This window comes from Octopus sinensis, unplaced genomic scaffold (assembly GCF_006345805.1).
Source record: "Octopus sinensis unplaced genomic scaffold, ASM634580v1 Contig01673, whole genome shotgun sequence".
In the NCBI taxonomy this organism is placed as follows: domain Eukaryota; kingdom Metazoa; phylum Mollusca; class Cephalopoda; order Octopoda; family Octopodidae; genus Octopus; species Octopus sinensis.
Window position 1 is genome coordinate 2,848 of NW_021824986.1, and position 8,514 is coordinate 11,361.

The 8,514-nt window shown below is 34.1% G+C and overlaps 1 long non-coding RNA gene across 1 annotated transcript; it reads right to left on the reverse strand.

Annotated features, from left to right (window-relative positions):
• Nucleotides 1-6,596: 6,596 nt before the first annotated feature.
• LOC115227089 lies at nucleotides 6,597-6,930 on the reverse strand. Its single transcript, XR_003883072.1, has 3 exons — nucleotides 6,857-6,930; nucleotides 6,688-6,822; nucleotides 6,597-6,657 (listed from the first exon to the last, which is right to left on the reverse strand). It is a non-coding gene; the product is annotated as an uncharacterized LOC115227089 (long non-coding RNA).
• Between the last annotated feature and the right edge of the window lie 1,584 nt (nucleotides 6,931-8,514).

Below are 8,514 nucleotides of genomic sequence, written 5' to 3' on the forward strand. Positions count from 1 at the left end.
TGTCAAAATTGGCCTAGATTTAAAACCTGTTGTTTAAATTACTTTTCATTCTTATTTTTAAATTCTTTACTGTTTTCAAAAAATATAAAATAAAACTTAGGTCCAAAATTATAAAATAAAGCTTTTCAAATAGAAGAAATTAGATATGCTTTCTTCGAATTAGTAGCTCAGGCAAAGCAAAATTTGAAATAAATATCGATTACGTCAAAAATATACTTGATACCACGATTCAGACAAGGGACTCAAATCTATCATATTTATCTGGTAACCTTCTCTTGGAGCTTTTGCTTTAATCTGTATCAAAGAAATATGAGCTTTTAATGGCTGACATTGAGCACAGTCTCTAGATTCAGCACATACTTTTTGGATAATTGATTTCTTTATACTAAAAAAATAATTATATCAGACTATTCTTTCATTTTGTTTACTTCATAATGCGTTTTCAAAAGTGAATTTTAACACATAGATTTCATAGTTTCCAATTTATTTTTAGCAATTACAATTTTTTGTTCCATAATTGGTTTTAACTCAGAACCTTTTAGTAAAAAACATTTTTTGTTATTTAGAAATCTTGTCTTTTTCATTTCAGTTAAACTTCCATCAATCGTGTCGCTTTCAAATAAGAAACTATGTTTTTGTACTATATAATAATTAATACTAAAATTTTAAGCAGCATCTTTGACAAAACAAAAACATCTGAATATCATAATCTAAATATGGGTTAAAATACACTGCGAATTCGAATTGGAAAAAATAGAGTAGGTGGAAACCCTCTTTTTGGGAAAAACCTTGCTTTTGGGAAAATATTTTTAACAAAAATATCAGGAAACAGTCACTGCAGCTTCGCCCCGAACTGAAACCACATTGCTGCGTGAGCAGAACGTTCTTCTCTTCGGTCAGGAAATCGAGGCGCTTTGCCATGATTTTTTCCATTAACCTTGAGATGGTTGGGATAAGGCTTATTGGAGGGTAGCTACTAGCTCGATTCGTCGGCTTTCCAGGTTTCTTGATCAAGAAATATTTTCCCAGAGGTGAGGCACTATATTTCCTACTGTATGATAATCATTTTTTACTATAGAGCACTATGTAACCATTGTATGGGAAGCAGAAAAACTGTTTGTCATTTGTCAACCTAGGGCAGTAAAATTCTCAATGTCAGAAGACAGTCAAATGATTTGCAAACATGTAGAGTTAGTCAAATATATTTAAACATAGGCCTTGTCAATTTGTGACAATAAAGTGTGAATTTGTTCTATTTATTCCAGTTATATACCTGTAGAGCTTCTTTATTTCAATTTTTTGTTAAACTAGAAAGTGGCCCCATTTAAATTAAAATAGGTTAGTTAGACATGTTTTTCATACAAGAACTGAATGTTGTCTGAAGCATTCTATGACAATGACCAATCTTAAACTCACCGGGGTCTTTTTCTAACAAATTAACAAAACCAATCTTAAACTCCCTGATACAAGTTTGGAACGAGTTTTAACGTATTTCATTGAATTAAGCCTTCAATTTTAGGTTGGAATACTGTACAGTTGTCACGAAATACAAAAATCAAAAAATTTTCATAATAATTGATTTATCTAAAACGAATTCCGTTTCAAAGCGCTAAAGTTGAATGCAACTCTACTAATATTTCCAATACTAATTGGACTACAAAAAGACTAACTAAATCACCATGAAATAATCCCAAACTCTTAGCAAAGAATTAACTGTTCAGAAAAGTCTTGGTTTTTCGAGATTTTTTGGACTGAGTATTAGACAGGAATAAATTTTACATTGATTCATTTGAATAATTTCATAAAATGATAATTAGTATTATCTGAAAAATGATAATTAGTATTATTCATAACGTCTAAATCCAAAATGTAGGTGATCGTCTTTGTATGCATCATAAAAATCGTATTTCATTTGGGTCGACAAGTTCTTAAAATATTTAAAAACTAGATCAGTTGCGTTTGTTTGATGGGAAATTTCCTGGAGCCATGATCTCCCATTTTCTGAAATTCCATAAACCTTGATCAAATCATTGATAAATTCATCAAGTTTGTCAAGCAATATGATTTTGTAGTCGATATATTGTGGGGAACATAAATCAGTCATTGAGGTCCAGTGTTCGTTCAATTTGGCTTTTTTTCGAGATTGAATTATTAAATAACCGACAAATTGTTCGAACGTTACAAATTTTTCAGGATTACCAGTTATGGCTTTTCGAACATCCTGAACAAAGTAAGGTGACTTCAAAGTAATCTTTTTGAATCGGATGAATTTGTCTAAGTATGCGGAAACTATACGTTCGACTGGATGTCTCACTATTAAAATTTTTTGAACGCCTTCCATCTCGTTTATTGAATGTATTTTAGGTTTTATTTGATAATTCGCATTTATAAATGGGAGATCGTGAATTTCACTTTTTCTGAATTTATAACAATTTGTGATGTTGTTCTCAGCACAGTAAGTTATTACGAACCATTTATACATTGTTGTTGACCCAACTTTAGGGATTTTACAATAGAATAATTTTTGTTTATCGATAAAGTAAAAATGAGTGTTTTCTTTGAAAGATTCATTATTTGTGGGATTTCTAAATGTTTTTACATTCACGTCGCATTCGAATTTTGAAAACAAAATGAAGAAAAACAACAACAGGAGTAAAATACATGTTTTGTATAAACAATGCTTTCGTGTCAGCATTTAATTAGAATGAATTTTATTTAATAGTTTATTAGCAGCTTCATTAAACTTTAAAGTATTATATAGTTTAAAAATAATCTTTTTTATTATTTAACAGTTCAAAACTCGATTTTTATTAAAAACAAAAATATGGAATTTTGTGAGGACTGGGGACCACAAATACGCCTTATTTTCGGCGGCTTAGGTTTAGAAGATATGAAATTTTATTGTGAAATGCATTTATTGTTTTTTTGAGGGTCCCCATGTTCCAGAATTATGAAGAAATATTGGCTTCACAAAAGTATCATATAAGAAGTAGGACGAGAGGATGTGTAGTTGGAAGTTCAAATTCTCACATTGGGAGGTTGTGGGAGAGGGGTGTGGAGATGATCGACTGGGAGATAAGCTTGTTAAGGAAGTTCGGCTGAGGAAGGGATTAGTTATTCAGGAACAGATTTTTGGGGATCCTAGTAAGCATAGGACGTTGGCTTGGAAAAATTAATTCAATATTTTTATTCTTCACTATAATAATGTTGTCAATCTATTTGAAATTCATGTTTTTTAAAAAGCATGTTGAAGAAATCACGAATTTCAATTTCTGATTCAGCCAAATGTCTAAACGATCAGAATGTTGATGTAAAAACTTCAAAGGGGTGGATTTGGAAAAGGAATGTTTCCTCAGAAGTAAGCACTATATTGCCTACTGTAAGATAAGTATTTTTACTTTTAACCAATAGAGCACTATGTAACCATTGTATGTGAAGCAGAAAAACTGTTTGTCATTTTTCAACCCAGGGCAGTAAAATCCTCAAGTCAGAAGGCATAACGAAGTCTTGAGATGTATTTATTTGCACCTATGTAGGAATTATGGAATCAGCAAAGTAACAAAATTGAAAGGGTACTCAGTCTATCAATCCTATCAACACAAAATGTTGAATTACGAGAATTCAGTGTAACAAGCCTGATATATTTGTGTATGACAAAATAAGAAACGAAATTATCATCATAAAAGTGGGAGTCACTTCCCAGGACCACCTGAAGCAGCAGCAATAACTTCATCTCTGCCAGATCTATAGACTAGATTTCTTTAAAGAGAAAAAAGTCTATAAGACCAACCTGTCTATTTTAGAGATGAACATTTTTAATAAATATCCTCTTCTTTTCATCTTCTCCACGACAAACACATGCAATAAAATTCCACCTTTTGTATATATTTGATCCGGCAATAAGTCTACTAGTCTAAATAATGATGTAGTTTTTATAAAATTTTATTTCTCCTTCTGCAAAATAAATGGTACAGTTTAATGTCTCAGATAGATCATAATTTCTTGCTTATGTAAACTTATGTCGTGACAATTACTACAACGACTAATATTCGAAAATTTTATTAATTAGAAGGGAATGAATTAGAATCAGAACAAACTTATCGCCAAATCTATTTATCAGGCAGTTCAAATGGCTCAGGTGGCTGTGGCTCACCGTCTTCCTCAGTAGTCGAAATCTTGGTCGCGGGGACTACACAATCAATCCAATCAAAATACTCGGCATAAACTCAACATAACACTCATCTCCATCAGGATCAGTGTCCTTGGCAATAAATATATATCCTCCAGCAGTCACATTCTTCACGAGGTTATATCGAGTATCACTCGCAGATATATACTCTCTCTGCCAATACACTCCCCAACTCACCTGCTGTGGTAAAACTCGTGCTGGGTTCTTTAAAAGACTAAACCCCTCACTAGACTCGTCCATCTTTGTTTCCTCCTCAACTGTAGTACCCACTTCGGTCTCTGACATTACATTAAAGAGAAACCACCTTTCTGGACTTGATCCACATTCTCCTTTGACAGCCCCTTCGCCTGTTTGTTAGAATAACACATTACTTGGAGTCTCTCAATCTTACGACGTTGGAAACGAGAACCCACTGACCTGGAAGCACTAGACTTGCCTCGAGTCTTCTTTTCCACTACGAGAGGAATGTAGGCAAATTTGGAAGGTGGTATGTTGGACAGAATATTGACTGCCGGCATCTACCAATATATCCCTCTCTAATGAACCTTCAAGTCCTCGTTGAGTATGACTACTCCTGTTGGGGAGAAGGCCAATGACAGAGTGAGAGAGAGTGGAAACCAGTACCAGAACTGCTGGAACACCAACAACCCCACAATAGCCTTCATATTCTCAAGTCCACTTTCATTTTCTAGTGCAATTGTGACATTCCCACTCCCTGTGACTCTTTATTCACAATTATAACCCGCATAGGCTATTCCTAGCCCAATTATTGCTCCAAACTTATTAACCACTCCTTCATGCTTGTCTGATATAATCTGAGTAACCATTTTTGTATATTTTTTCTATATTTATACATATAAACAGTACATGTGGAGAACTTTCCCCAGTTTCTTCAATTAATACCATTCCCCCCGCAATGAAGGCAGCCTGTCTTACATAACTGGCCTTATCATGCCACAACGACTCCAATATTTTACATACAAACTAAAAATAAACATATTAGTAGACAAACCTGGTCGCCCGTGCCAGCATAGGCAATTCCCAAGGCCATAGCTGATCCATACCGAACATGAGGATTATAACTATCCACCAATGACTTAACTATGCTCAAACAGACTTTAGGAACTCTACATTGAATCAACACATATACCTATAAAGGACAAATCCGAGGGATATTGCTGCTGCTCGTCTCACATCATCACTCACATCAGTGACAATCATTTTGAGTAGTTTGCGGACTGCTGTGTCATCCCCAGTGCCACAATAGGCCATTGCCAGTGCATAAATCCCCATCCATCGATGAATAGGGTCTTGGTGGGCAACCAATACTTTAATGTGCTCATCTGCCTCACTCCCTCTTCCATATAATATCAGTGCCACTCCAACAGCAATCCCTCGTAGTGTCTTTTCGTGCTTATTTACTGCTGCAATCTAAAAAAGTGAGACTATTACAATACAGAGAGCAGTGTGGTTATTATATACTCATTCTGAGTCCCAACTAGTATCATTCCTACTGAAATAGCAGCTGCTTCCCCCACGACTGAATCAGAGTGGATTGGTCCAAGCAGTGACTCCACAACTTCCTCATTCCCACTACCCAATCCAGCCAAACCAATAGCCAATGCTGCTCCATGTCGCACAGTCTATTTATATCAACACATTCTCACAGTTGACTGATTTTCATTAGAATATTTACACAGATAATCCATAATATCACCACCCCGTGCACAATATATGAATCCTGTCAATCATTGTTATAAACTACCCAACCCAGTGAGTAAAGTCCTCCCCCAATCGCATACTGAGAGGTACTGACACTATCCTTGGGCAAATAGGCGTCAAGGACAGTCATTGCATTGCCTTCATTGCTCTAAATGATGTCAACCCTCCTAATAAACCTTATGAATAACCCCAAGAGAACCAATAGCAATAAAACGAGACCAATTACTAAATCGAGACACCCAATCACTCAAATGTCTAATAATCAGTACATAATAACCCCACCTGAACATATAATCACATGTCGAGCCATAATTAATAAATGAATTTGCTATTATAATGGCAGTGTTACACACCGAGTCAATTGAACGGACCTATGCTATACAAAATAATATACCTGTGCGAATTGAAGTAGTGTTTGTGATTCATCACGACTGTTGTGTGCAAGAAACTGCAACTGAAACTTGGCTGGGAGAGAACCATCAAGTATTTTACATATTCTATCAATTGGGCTATTTTCTACCAATTCTTGCACTAATTTGAACTCAATACCATCAACAGTGTTCTTCAACTTGTCAACCACAGCAGCAGAGGTCTTGTAGGTTACACAATCGTAGAGATCAAAGGCCAACTGATAAGCCAAGGCAATATTATTCTATTAATTTACTCACAAAGTCACAAACATGTTCAGAAGTCAAAGAAGCCAACAGATTAGCAAGAAATTCAATATCGTTCAATTTAACTGCACACTTGAATTAATTTGAATAAAAATTCAAAACTTTAAACACCAGAAAATAATTCTTTCTAGAAGATGCTAGAAGGATCTCAATGAATATTCTCAACGAGCGTTTAAAAAACTCTGCATCATCACATGTAGTTAATAAAATATGATAAACATAATCAAATGGCATTTCCTACATTACAAAATAATTAAAAAATAAATACTACACTGTCATCGTAGTATTTAATAGCCATTTCCAGCATAGACAGATCCCGACACTCCACAGAAATGCCCAAAGCCTTCAAATATATTAAAAAATAAACAACCTGATGCAATTTACAGTCAACAAGACACCGTTCAAACATAATATCAACCACCAACTTTAATTTAGACATTATTGGTGCAGTAGAGGCATCATTTCCATCTTTTTTGAGGGCAGAATACATGTCAATACATTTTCCTAAGGAAGGGATATTCAGTTCTGGCCTACCTGCTATGGTCTCGGAGTACAAAGAACATTCCCCCACATTAAACAAGTCCCCAGCCATGAAAGCATAGGAGACGGCATCATCAAAGGACTGGAGATGGTAGTGAATCTAAAGATCAAAGCAAATTGGTTACTTTTGAGCATATTAAAGCTGACAATTGTCGGTATGGAAAGTCTTGTAGGTCAGCTAGTTTTTCACTTTTATTAACTTTATTTAAAGATACATTTCTGTGATAGATACTGCCATTTCGTACCAGAATGTGCTAGAAAGTGAGTCTAATTTTTGTAGGGCGATTTTCTGTGGATTATTAAGTGTTAACTAAGGTTGAATTGATACCTTCAGTTCGTAGTCATCTTCTTCTAATAATGATAATATTCCTTCTATAAAAGAATTAGTAAATGATAATTATTTAAATATTAAATATCTAATCACAACCAGAAGTGGATAACATAATGTGATCCGGTCTACAATAAATTTAAAAATATAATTTAATTTATATTAAATAATATTATAATAATTATATGAACTAATAAAACTTATATTTCGATTTTTGACTTTATTTCTTCTTTTCAACAATCTGTTCAATCAGGTTTACCACAAAATATTCCTTAAATTCAAAAAGTAAAATAAATTATATTAGTTTAATAAATTGATATTAATATGATTTGTTAATTTTAATAATAATTCAATTAATAGAATAACGTGTAGTTCTGGTTGGTTGTTTGGTTTAAATAGTTAGATTTCAAATTCATGGCTGATTTTTGTGTAAAGCCTTTAAATCCATTAAAAAGTAATTTTTATAGACATTTAAATTTTAGGTGCCAAAGCTCGTTCGAATTACTGCCGAGTTCATTTCAAAGTACCTTTTTTTCCTCATCCCAGAATACCTACGAAGTAGCCAGATCTCTCAAACGAATGGACCTCAAAAGAGCAGAGTCCTTCCTCAATAATGTCATTGAACATAAGGAAATTGTCCCCTTCTATCGATACAAGTACGGGGTTGGAAGAAAGGCCCAAGTAATGGAAATGTGACTAAGCAAACAGTGCAAAGGAAAGGGGACATCTCAGGGACGGTGGCCTGAAAAGAGTGTCAAATTTATCCAAAATGTGTTGGAAAATGCCAAACAAAATGCAAATTCGAATGTTTTTATGTTTATAAGAGTAGATTAGTCCCTCGATATGAATCGGCTGTACATTGAACATATCGCAATCAATAAGGCACCAAAGAATAGGCGAAGAGTGTATAGGGCACATGGGAGAATTAATCGTATCTTTATTATTACTTAATTTAGCCTTCAATTCTCATCCTTGCCATATTCAAATTATTCTCTCAGAGAGGCCTATTAATGTCCCCGATAAACTTTAAATTCTTTAGTTCTTTGTCGTTATTTTTATCC